This window comes from Cupressus sempervirens, chromosome 4, assembly GCF_028749045.1.
Source record: "Cupressus sempervirens isolate cs-2001-9-10 chromosome 4, ASM2874904v1, whole genome shotgun sequence".
In the NCBI taxonomy this organism is placed as follows: domain Eukaryota; kingdom Viridiplantae; phylum Streptophyta; class Pinopsida; order Cupressales; family Cupressaceae; genus Cupressus; species Cupressus sempervirens.
The window spans coordinates 74,655,244-74,668,132 of record NC_143121.1 but is presented as its reverse complement, the minus strand read 5'-3'; positions in this window follow the sequence as shown (position 1 = coordinate 74,668,132).

The following is a 12,889-nucleotide window of genomic DNA, read 5'->3' as shown; positions in this document are numbered from 1 at the left end:
GAGGGTGATATGGAAGAGTTCTCATGAACTTCCTCTCATGGAATGTTCGAAGTTTTACAGACCTCCCCAGAAAGTTCTATGTCCGGGATACCCGTCATAGACTTGGGAATTTAGATTTTCTTTGCCTGCAAGAAGTTAAGATTTCTGGTTTCATGCTTTCTGCTGCATGCTGCATTATTTGGTAGGATAGCATTATATTTTCTTCTTAGCATGAAGCTGGCCGAGGTGGTGTAGTTACTCTCCTATCACCTCATCTTCATTCTACTATTATCTCGCACAGTTTTGACCCCACACATCATATTATTTGGCTTTTACTTTCCATTAACAATCATTCTTTTGGAGTCATTAATGTTTATGCCTCCAATGATGCTATGGAAAGGGCACAAATGTGGGTTTGGCTTGCTAACAACTTGCCGCCAGCTATGTGGGTCCTATGTGGGGACTTCAATATGGTTGAAGTGGCCTCTGACAAAGATGGCATTCTTCCTTTCTGTTGCACAGATGGGGAAAGAGAAGCCTGGTTTTAAATGCAAAATAAATTGGGCCTTTTTTATCCCAATACAAACTGCCACCATGGTAGTGGGTCCTGACACACTTGGTTCAATTTTTGAGCTAGTCCTGACTACATTTTGAAACATCTTGATTGTGCTATGATCTCAGGGCAATTTTTTTTCTCCTTTTCTAAAGATCGCAATTTACCTATCATTCCCCTGACAGATGTGACGTTGTCAGACTACTATTCCATTTATTTTGGCATTTCTTGGCAAACAGCTGTCCCCAAGGTGGCTAAGTCTCAATTCTTCCTCTACACATCTGTGTTGTTGCATGCTTCCACCATCTCCCACATCCAACGTGTCTAGAATTTGGAGCCACATCTACATTCCCATCGGGGTTGGATGCAATGGTAGAATGATGCCATTACCAGAACTGCTCAATTTTTGCACATCTACAGACATCATTTGGCAATCTTTAGAAAATGATCTTATGAAGCCAACACCCTTGCCCTCAAAAAAGCCTCTAAAGCTGTCACCTTCAACCCCTTTGATGTGGATTTACAAATTCAGCTTGCCAAGCTTCGCCATGATAAGCAAATTGCTGATAACTATGCTGCCCAAGGAGCCCAAATCAATGCCCATCTCCACTGGTTGGAGGTTAGCGACAAAGCCTCGAAGGAGTTCTTCTAGGCTCTTCGAGCCCATCATACTAATGTTGGGATTAAAAAGATAAAATAGGGAACTGATGTTGTTTCTAGTCTACATGACATCTTGCAAGCATTTGTACTTCACTATGAGAACGTCTTTGTTTCGTAGGGAAATTCAGTTGCTCAGGAGGAGGCCCTCAAAAAGTGTATCGCTGTTACTCCAAACCACCTCACGGTTGAGCAACGCACTTTTTGTGAGCAACTTCTTTCCCTCCGAGACCTTAAAGAGGAAGTTCTTGATGGATTTCCCTATGAATTTCCCCTAGGTGTGATGGATTTCCCTATGAATTTTACAAACATCTTTGAGAGCAAATTGGTCTTGATCTGCACAAAGTCTATCTTGAAGCATATCATTCTAAAATCTTAGGAGCAATCATAAATAAAGGAAATATTAATTTCATACCTAAAGTTTGTGATCCTAAGGACATATGCAACTGGAGGCCCATAACCCTCCTGAATGTGTCTTATAAGATCATTACCAAGGCGGTCTCTCTCAAAATCTTCCATATGCTGCCTTTAATTGTGTGGCCTGAACAAACTAGCTTCATCAAATCTAGATATATTCTTGACAACATCATTGCTATCTGGGAAGGTATGGAATGGACCCATAAGTCCAAGCAGCAGGCTATCTTTTTAAGATAGATTTTGCTAAAGCCTATGATTGCATTGAATGGCCTTTTATTTTAGCTATACTTTAGGCTTTGGGTTTTGGTCCCAATTTCCTTTAGTCCATGTAAATTCTCTTTGGTGATGCTAATGCTTGCATCACCATCAATAATTCACAATCTGAGGCTTTTGGAATTTTGTGCTCCATCAGGCAAGGTTGTCCACTAGCTCCAGTGCTTTATGTCCTTGCTACTGAAGGTTTTGGTTATTTACTTGCTCACTCTGTGTCTTCAGGACTGGTCCATGGCATTTCCTTGCCTGATTATTCCTCCCAATTAGTCAATGGTAATTTTTCTGATGATTCTTTTCTTACTCTTCTTGAAGATGAAGAAAACATCAAAAATGCTTTAAATTGTCCAGACACTTTTTGTCAAGCCTCTGGCTCTACCATTCAATGGCATAAAACACTCTGTTACTGCCAGTCTTTCTTGCCAGCTCCACCTTGGCTTAGCCAGTTTCAATGGAAATGGGTTACTCATGGAGAAATATTCTTCTTTGTTGGCATTTCCTTTGCTTTCCAGGCTTCCCCTATGGAACTTTGGAATGCTGTGCTTGCAAAGATTAGCAAAAAGCTTGATTATTGGATCACTAAGCCGCTTTCTCTTGCTGGTAAATTCTAGATTTGTTCTAAGATTCTAGGTGCCACCCATGTGTACTATTCTTCCTGTTGGGCTCCCTCCAAAGCTTCTTACCTCAAACTAGAACGTTTTCTCAGAGATTTTCTTAGGGCCTCTAGTTCTGACCATCATGGTTTTCACAGAGTTGCTTGGGATTTTTTTTGTCTCCCAAGGGAATTTGGGGGTCTCGGCCTGCTTTCCACTTGGAAACAGGGCCTTTCCCTCTATGCTAAATGGATTACTAGAGCTATTTCTAGAGATGAAGCTTGGAAGATACTAGTAAGGTATTGCATTTCTTCTAGCTTCCCTATTAACAAACTAGCATGGAAGGGGATTGGTTTTCAGGCCCTTCTCACTATGCATGAACCAGTGGTCATATAGGGCTCTTCTTTTATAAAGAGAATTTGGAAAGCCTGGGAAGCTGTTAAACCTTGGCTTCGTTGGGCTGGTGATGAGTTTCGCAATGGGCTATCCTTAAATCAACAAAACATTTGGTGGTCTCCCCTGTTTGCCATCCTGGGTAATCCTCTTGCCAAGACTCAAGGTGCCAGTGCTCTACGTTTCTTTAAAGCTGGCATCCGCAATACCAAGGATTTTTTTTCAAGAGTCACCATGAATTTTAGGTCATGGGTGGATATGCAAGTTTAGTATTGCATTTTCAGTTCCAATCGCCAGACTTATGACCTTCTGTTGTCTTCCATCCCTATGCACTCAGTTCATAAAGTGGGGATTCAGTCTATTTTTCCTTGGTGGCATGATTGGAAGTGGTATCCTGCCACTCCATTTACCAATTATAAGCCCAATATGGGGTACAGATGGCTTTCGCCCCACCTTCCAATGGTGGACATGCTTAATCAATGATGGCATTTGCAATCTTCACTTTCTCAATAGAGAAAATATATCGACACCACTTGGATTGCCATTACAGAACCTAAGATTGCCCACTTTGCTTGGTGCCTTGCCTTCCAAGGTCTTCCCCTTAGGCCTCAGCACACTTGGTCCAATTTTCGAGCCAGTCCTGATCACATTTTGAAATGTCTTGATCATGCTATGATCTCGACGCAATCTTTTTTCTCCTTTTCTAAAGATCGCAATTTACCTGTCATTCCCCTGATAGATGTGACGTTGTCAGACCACTATCCCATTTATTTTGGCATTTCTTGGAAAATAGCTGTCCCCAAGGTGACCAAGTCTCAATTCTTCCTCAACACGTCTGTGCTATTGCATGCTTCCACCATCTCCCACATCCAACATGTCTAGAATTTGGAGCCACATCCACATTCCCATCGGGGTTGGATTCAATGGTGGAATGACACCATTACTAGAACTGCTCAATTTTTACTCATCTATGGGCATCAACTAGAAATCTTCAGAAAATGGTCTTATGAAGCCAACACCCTTGCCCTCAAAAAAGCCTCTGAAGCTCTCACCGTCAACCCCTTTGATGTGGATTTAAAAATTCAGCTTGCCAAGCTTCGCCATGGTAAGCAAATTGCTGATAACTGTGCTGCCCAAGGAGCCCAAATCAAATCCCATCTCCACTGGTTGGAGGTTGGCAACAAAGCCTCGAAGGAGTTCTTCCAGGCTCTCCAAGCCTGTCATACCAATGTTGGGATTAAAAAGATGAAATAGGGAACTGATGTTCTTTCCAATCTACCTAACATCCTGCAAGAATTTTTTCTTCACTATGAGAACATCTTTGCTTCGTAGGGCAATTTGGTTGCTTAGGAGGAGGCTCTCAGAAAGTGTATCGCTATTACTCCAAACTGTCTCGTGGTTGAGCAAAGCACTTTCTGTGAGAAAATTCTTTCCCTCTAAGACCTTAAAGAGGAAATTTACTCCATGGCAGATGACAAATCCCCTAGGTGTTATGGATTTCGCTGTGAATTTTACAAACATCTTTGGGACCAAATTGGTCTTGATCTGCACAAAGTCTATCTTGAAGCATATCATTCTAAAAGCTTAGGAGTGATCATAAATAAAGGAAATATTAAATTCATACCTAAAGCTGGTGATCCTAAGGAAATATGCAACTAGAGGCCCATCACCCTCCTGAATGTGTCTTATAAGATCATTGCCAAGGTGCTCTCTCTCAAAATCTTCCATATGTTGCCTTTAATTGTACAACCTGAACAAACTGGCTTCATCAAATCCAGATATATTCTTGACGACATCATTTTTGTCTGGGAAGGTATGGAATGGGCCCGTAAGTCCAAGCAGCAGGCTATCTTTTTAAAGATAGATTTTGCTAAAGCCTATGATCGCATTGAATGGCCTTTCATTTTGGCTATGCTTCAGGCTCTGGGTTTTGGTCCCAATTTCCTTCAGTCCATGGAGATGCTCTTTGGTGACACTAATGCTTACATCACCATCAATAATTCGTAATCTGAGGCTTTTAGACTTTTTTGCTCCATCAGGCAAGGTTGTCCGCTAGCTCCAGCACTTTATGTCCTTGCTGCTGAAGGTTTTGGTTATTTACTTGCTCACTCTGTGTCTTCAGGACTGGTCTATGGCATTTCCTTGCCTAATTCTTCCTCCCAGTTAGTCAATGGTCATTTTGCTGATGATTCTTTTCTTACTCTTCTTGAAGATGAAGAAAACATAAAAAAAGCTTTAAATTGTTTGGACACTTTTTGTCAAGCCTCTAGCTCTGCCATTCAATGGCATAAAATGCTTCGTTACCGCTAGTCTTTCTTGCCAGCTCCACCTTGGCTCAGCCAGTTTTAATGGAAATGGGTTACTCATGGAGAAATCTTCCGCTTTCTTGGCATTCCCTTTGCTTTCCAGGCTTCACTTATGGAACTTTGAAATGTTGTGCTTGCAAAGATTAGCAAAAATCTTGATTATTAGATCACTAAGCAGCTTTCTCTTGCTGGTTAATTATTGATTTGTTCTAAGATTCTGGCTACCACCCATGTGTACTATTCTTCTTGTTGGGCTCCCTCCAAAGCTTCCTATCTCAAACTAGAACATTTTCTCAGAAATTTTCTTTGGGCCTCTAGTTCTGACCATCATAGTTTTCACAGAGTTGCTTGGGATTTTTGTTGTCTCCCAAGGGAATCTGGGGGTCTCGGCCTGCTTTCCACTCGAAAGCAGGGCCTTGCCCTCTGTGCTAAATTGATTACCAGAGCTATTTCTGGAGATGAAGCCTGGAAGATACTAGTAAGGCATTCCATTTCTTTCGGCTTCCCTATTAATAGACTAGTGTGGAAGGGGATTGGTTTTTAGACCCTTCTCACTATGCATGAACTAGTGGTCATACAAGACTCTTTTGTTGTAAAGATCATCTGGAAAGCCTGGGAAGCTGTTAAACCTTGGCTTCATTGGGCTAGTGATGAGTTTCACAATGGGCTATCCTTAAATCAATAGAACATTTGGTGGTCTCCCCTGTTTGCCATCCAAGGTACTCCTCTTGCCAAGACTCAATGTGCCAGTGCTCTACCTTTCTTTAAACGTGGCATCCGCAATACTAAGGATTTTTTTTCAAGAGTCACCATGAATTTCAGGTCATGGGAAGATATACAAGTTTAGTACCACCTTTTCAGTTCCAATCACCAGACTTATGACCTTCAGTTGTCTTCCATCCCTGTGCACTTAGTTCATAAAGTGGGGATTTAGTTTATTTCTTTAAACGTGGCATCCACAATACTAAGGATTTTTTTTCAAGAGTCACCATGAATTTCAGGTCATGGGAAGACATACAAGTTTAGTACCACCTTTTCAGTTCCAATCACCAGACTTATGACCTTCTGTTGTCTTCCATCCCTGTGCACTTAGTTCATAAAGTGGGCATTTGGTGGTCTCCCCTGTTTGCCATCCAAGGTACTCCTCTTGCCAAGACTCAATGTGCCAGTGCTCTACCTTTCTTTAAACGTGGCATCCGCAATACTAAGGATTTTTTTTCAAGAGTCACCATGAATTTCAGGTCATGGGAAGATATACAAGTTTAGTACCACCTTTTCAGTTCCAATCACCAGACTTATGACCTTCCGTTGTCTTCCATCCCTGTGCACTTAGTTCATAAAGTGGGGATTTAGTTTATTCATCCTTGGTGGCATGATTGGAAGTGGTATCCTGCCACTCCATTTACCAATTATAAGCCCAATATGAGGTACAGATGGCTTTCACCCCACCTTCCAATGGTGGACACACTTAATCAATGGTGGCATTTGCAATCTTCGCTTTCTCAACGGAGAAAACATTTCGACACCATTTGGAGTGCCATTACAGAACCTAAGATTGCCCACTTTGCTTGGTGCCTTGCCTTCCAAGGTCTTTCCCTCGAGCCTCAGCTCAAGCACATTGGGTTTCTTGATTCTAGATGCCCCTTCTATGGTCAACCTAAGTCCTTTTTGCATATTTTCTGGTTTTGCAAGTGTGCTCAAAATTATTGGCACTAGATTCATGATTTTTTCAAGCCTTTCAGGCTCGAACCTTTTTCATGGCACATGATCTTGCTAGGTGATTCCCCCAGAATTCCTTGAAAGTTCTCCCAAATTTGGCATACCTTTAGGATGGAAATTTTGTTTTCTCTGTGGATTTATAGGAATGCAATTATATTCACTCACAATTTTTTGGATGTTAACATTGCAATGTACACTAAGGCATGCATTTGTAACAATGTCATTATGCAGATACAGGTGCAAGCTAATAAAGTTGCCCTAGAAGTTGCACACTTATAGGAATTGTTAAATCATTAGGGAAATGCTCCATGCACCATTGCCAAAGTGCCTCTGGATGCCTCGACCAATGCCTCTTCGTCTCACGGTCATCATTCCTGATGCCAGTCCTCTGGTTGCCATTCACATGCGCCACGCTCCCAAGGTCCCTTCCACCACTCTCCCAGTGGTAGACATGATGGTTGGAGGCACCGCTTTGATTTTGCACCGCGTGGTGGTTCTGGCTAGTCCCCGGCTCCTCCCCCTAGGCGAGCTTCTTGCCAATCCCTGGCTCCTCCCCCTAGATGAGCACAATCTGGCAAGTTTCCTCAGCTAGCCTTGGCAATTTCTCCTCCATGGCCAGACAAGAAGGATACAAAGACTGCGACTACCCCAGATCCTGCTGATGCTACTAATGGCTAGACTATTCCTAGTCTACTCCACAATCCCAATGATGCGTGGTGATTTCCTGAGAAAGAGGATCCTCCCTCTGCTGGCACTACCTTGGCAGCCTGAGGTTGTTAAAAGTTTTTTTTTGATGAATAGTGAATAGTTTCTGGCTGAGGCCATGTTGTTAATTCCAGCTTTAACCATGTGAACTCATTCATGGGGTGATCTTGTATCCCCCGACCCCTTTTTTGTGAATTGTAAACTTATTAATTTTATTAATTGAAAAGGACTATTCATCAAAAAAAAAAAAAAGCATTCACCAACATGAATATAAGACAACTAAAAGGACTTACCATAAAAAAGCAAAGCCAACAATAAAAATAATTGAAAAAAACAAAGTCAACAATAAAAATAGTTTCCTGCACGGCAAAACTAATAATTGAAATTAAATAATTATTTTTAAGTCGATAGACTTCACTCCTTAAGAATAATTGACTGAATTGTCTGGATTTCCTGGTAGTCTTACGTCGGCTAAATAGCTTGTGACATTTTGATGCCTCCTATATGCCACTTTTGATCCCTTTAGACACGCATGTCATTTTGGGAAAATAAATGATTGACCCGTGATGACTTTGGTGGTCAAAATTATTAAAATTATAATGATGTGTTTGGCGTATCTAGAAACTCATGGCTACTGTAGAGCTATTGATGTTTTTATTTTGCTGTAAAATCTCCAAATCATGACTCAAAAAAACAAAGTCAACAATTAAAAAAACTAAAATTAAATAATTATTTTTAAATCGATAGGCTTCACTCGAGCATCATTGACCGGATTGTCTGGATTTCTTGGCAGTCTTACGCTAGCTGAACAACTTGTGACATTTTGATGCCTCCTGTATGCCATTTTTTATCCCTACAAACACACACGTCATTTTGTGAAAGTAAATGATTTACCCGTGATGGCCTTGGTGGTCAAAATTATGATGATGTGTTTGGCGTGTCTGGAAACTCAAGGCTACCGTAGGGTTGTTGATGTTTTCATTTTGCTATAAAAGCTCTAAATCATGACTCAACATTTGAACAAAATTATTTGGTTAGATTAAATTTTTTTTTATAATATAAAAATTTTCTCCAAAAAATAAATTAAATTTTTTTTTTTTAAATAATATATAATTAGGTTCTAGTATAAAGATTTTCTTGAAAATGTAAACTAATATTATATAAATTTTAAAAATATAAATTAATAATATAAATTTTAAAATAATATTAATATGAAAATTGGTATAAAAAACTAGTAGTTATAATTGTCTATAACATAATAAAAATGAGTTATTATTATTATTTTTTAAAATAATCATTAATCTCATTTTTAGCTACACTAAAGAAAATGATTGAATTATGTGTGATATTGTAGAGAAAAAATGTATTCCCATCATAATAAAATATCACAAAGTCAGATTTTATAGAAAAATTAGAATCAACAAGAAAAACAATCCAAATCAATGAATATAAAATAGTTGTCAATTTTGTCTTCAAAATAATTGTATTATTTTGAATAAGTGTTTCACTACATGGGCATATAATGTTAACAAAGCATCTTTCAAAAAAAAAAATTGAAGGAAATGATCATATTCTCAAGGAATCAATGAGTGAATAGAAAATTTTCTAAGTGAATAGCAAATTCTGAGCGAGTTTTCTGAGCATCTTTTCATATGCAAAGTGATCTATTTTCTATGGCAATAGAAGTGGGGTCTGTGGAATTGGCCATCGGCATGGTGGCGTCATCCAGTGATTTTGATGGGGGTGGCAGAAACCAGTTGGGTGCATTGGTGCATATCCTCAAAATCTATGATATCTCTCCCTCCCTTACTCTTAATGATACTAACATGTTTGATGATAATACTCTTTGCAACAAGCCTGTACTTAGTACTGCATCTCTAGTGATTAATATTACTGATGTTAATGGCTTACCCTATCATTCTAACCCTCATAAAAATTGACCCAAGTCCTTCTCTGAGGCTATGGCTCACTCCAAAGAAATGAGCTCAAAAGCCAAGTTTGAGTTTGCCAACCCTTGCTCCAATAAAGCCTCCGAAAATGGTAAGATCGCCTTGGATACCATTGCTCCCTTTTCTTTTGTTCCTAATTTGGAAATGTTGGATGAGATTGCTAAGGAGAAATCTAGATTAAGAAACTCTACTATATTTTTTTTAGTTGTTGATTTGGATAAATGTCCTCCATGAAAATTTATGGATGATTGGTTTCATAATTTTTGGAATAATAAGCTAGGGTTTCACATATCATTCTATTGGCAAATACAAAAAGGGTTGTATGTGATTTTTTTTGTAAACCCAAATGCTCAAAAAGAGATCCTTAAGGAGCAATACTGGACCATGAGATCTACCTTGTTTAGGGCTCTAGCTTGGTCACTAGAAGCAGTGCACAATGAAGTTTTAGTCCTATCTACTTTGATGTGGATTCTGGTTAAAAATGTACCTCCTTTCATATGGCAATTTTTACCTCAGTTGATGGAACCTCTCGAGAAAATTATTCACATGGATGACTCTATGAGGTTGGTTCCTCATATGGATGCTAGAATGTTAATCTCTCTCCTTCTTGGAAAAGAAATCCCTGCTAATATTGCAATTAATATCCTTAATGAATCTTATCTCTATCTAATAGAAATCTTGGGTGGGCTTAATGCTCCTTTCCTCTATCATAAAGAGGGGCATATTAGGAAGGATTGCCCCATCATTAAAAAAATTCCTACTAAAAACCCAACCCCACTGACTCCTAATCCCCCAGCCAAGTCTGTAAGATCTGTTCCCACCTCTAATAAGATGAATGTACCTGAGGTTACTACTAACCCTACTCTTGCTTTGAAATTAGTTGCTTAATAGCCTCAACCCGGACCTCAAGTGAACCCCTCTAGGAATTTGGCTATTGAACTCAACTCGAATGATGGATTCGTCATTGTTCAAAAGAAAAAAAAAAAGCATAAGGGAAATAATACTTCACAACAAAAAGCCTTTTGTGCTGGTCCTAACAACACTATTGGCTCTCAAGGACCTCGATTTCCTTGCCCTATCATGGGTCCTAATAATTTAGCTGGTCATCAGGGCTCTCAAATTATTATCCCTATCATGGTGTAAAACAATGATAATCCACAAAATGTGGTCGCTAGTATTCACTCCCCTTCTAAGGATTCCTCTCGGAAGATCCCTCAGAAAGTCTTCAAAGAAATTGAGGATGGTCGTATCCTCAAAATTATTCATGCTATGCCTCTTCTTAATGGCTCTTCTAGTATGCCATCTATGGAAATTAACTCCCAATCCAAAAATGATGAAGTTCCTAGAACTGATGCCCTAGCAGCTAAACAAAGAGGTAGGCCTCCTAGTTCCAAAAACAAACCTTTTGGGAAGGAGCTAGGAGAGTCCTCGAATAAGACTTCGCTTTTGACTGATGTTGTTCTGTGTTCTACCCCTAGCAATTTTTCCAAATAAATTGCTTATCTTGGAACGTTAGGGGGCTCAAGTCTCCTAATAGAAAGTTTGTTGTTAAACATCTGATTAAATCGTTTCATTCTATAGATATTTTTATGATGCAAGAAATTAAAGCTATTGGTTTCTTGCTTGAATATAATCTTAATTTTTTATAGAAATATTCCATTAAGTTTTATACTAATCATGATAGAGGAAGAGGAGGTATTACCCTTCTTATTAACCCTAATTGGGGAAAATACATTATTGAGAATAGTTGTTCCCCTTGTCAGAGAGCTATTTGGTGTATCTTCCAACAGGATAATAATTTTTTTTGGTATTTGTTCCATATATGCCTCTAATGACACTAAAGAAAGAATTTCTTTGTGCGATTGGTTGATCACTCTTCCTAATATTCCTTGGCTGTTTGGTGGAGAATTTAACATGATTGAGTCTTGAGATGATAAAATTGGGGGCAACCACTTTCACTGGAAAGACAATGAAAATTTTTGTTGGACCAGATTTGTTAACTCTAAAAAATTGTTTGACCCTATTGCAAGTAATAAAGACCATAATGTAGTACAACTTTCAACAGAGTCAGTCTAGGATCTACTCTAGACTTGACCATTTCTATGCTAATAAACACTCATTCTCCTTTCTCCCTAATCGTCTTGGTAATACTGTTCAAGTCACTGCTACTACTCTTTCAGACCATCACCCTATCTTCACCCAAGTCAATTTTATCAATGTCCCTCTACATTCTAAGGTTAGTTGTCATAAGTTTATATTGAATTCTAGCCTCCTCCTAGATGGGGATGTCCTTCCTTCTATTCAGATCATTAGAGGTATCAATAAAGTTAACCTTCATCACCTTTCTAATCTAGATAGATGGAATTATAATCTCCCTGCCTGGAAGAGGTTCCTTCAGACTATTGGCCAAAAAAGTGCTAAGGACTATAGATATATTGAAAACCATCTAAGTACTTAACTTTAGAATGTTAAAAGAAATATTCAAGATAACTCTTCCAACCTTGATCTCCTCTCCCAAGTCATGGTGGCTAAGGATGCCCTTCAAAAACATCAATAGGTTAAAACTCAAGGTGTCAAGATAAGGGCTTGATTCCTAGATTAATATTGTGCCTAATTGGCTTGTGAAATTACTTTGGGGGTCACTCCCAAGGTTGGGGAATCTACTTGGCTTGCCATTCAAGAGTGTGTTTTGACTAGCATATGATTGGATAGATTGGGAATTACAATAGGCTTCCCTTCTTTTTCTATGGTTATTTCATGAATTGTCCAATAATTTTTTCTTGCATTGCCTATTTGCATAGCAACATTGTACTAGTTATTTCACAAATTTAGGATGGTGTTATTCCATCTCTTCTTCATTACTTCTCCAATTCAAAGCTAGCCTTTTTTCATCTTGATCATCCACACTAGCATGTATTTGGGATATTTTCCCTTCTCTCCTTATCTATAATATTTGGTTGGAAATATATATTAGGATTTTTAGGAAAGAATTTAAAGATACTTCTCAAATTCTAGATCATATAGAGGAAAATATTTCTTGTTAATCAACCCCCTTGGTTTGGAACTATTGTGGGATGCACTTGTTTTCCTCATTTGGGTATTCTTTTTCCTCTTTGTTCTTTCTTCTTTGGGGTTTCCTCTAGTTGTCTATGTTATGAGGTGAAGGCTTCCTCTATTTGGTGGTGGAATGTAGTTGATCGAGGCAGTCATTTTAGGTCTTCTGGTGCATGTGTGATGAAGGTGTCCTATGTTTTGTTCTTTCACTTTCTCATTTCCTATTGAACTAGAGGACCGATTGAGGTGAGGGTAAATCTTATGGAGGTAGTTTGTTGCTAGGGGAAATCAATG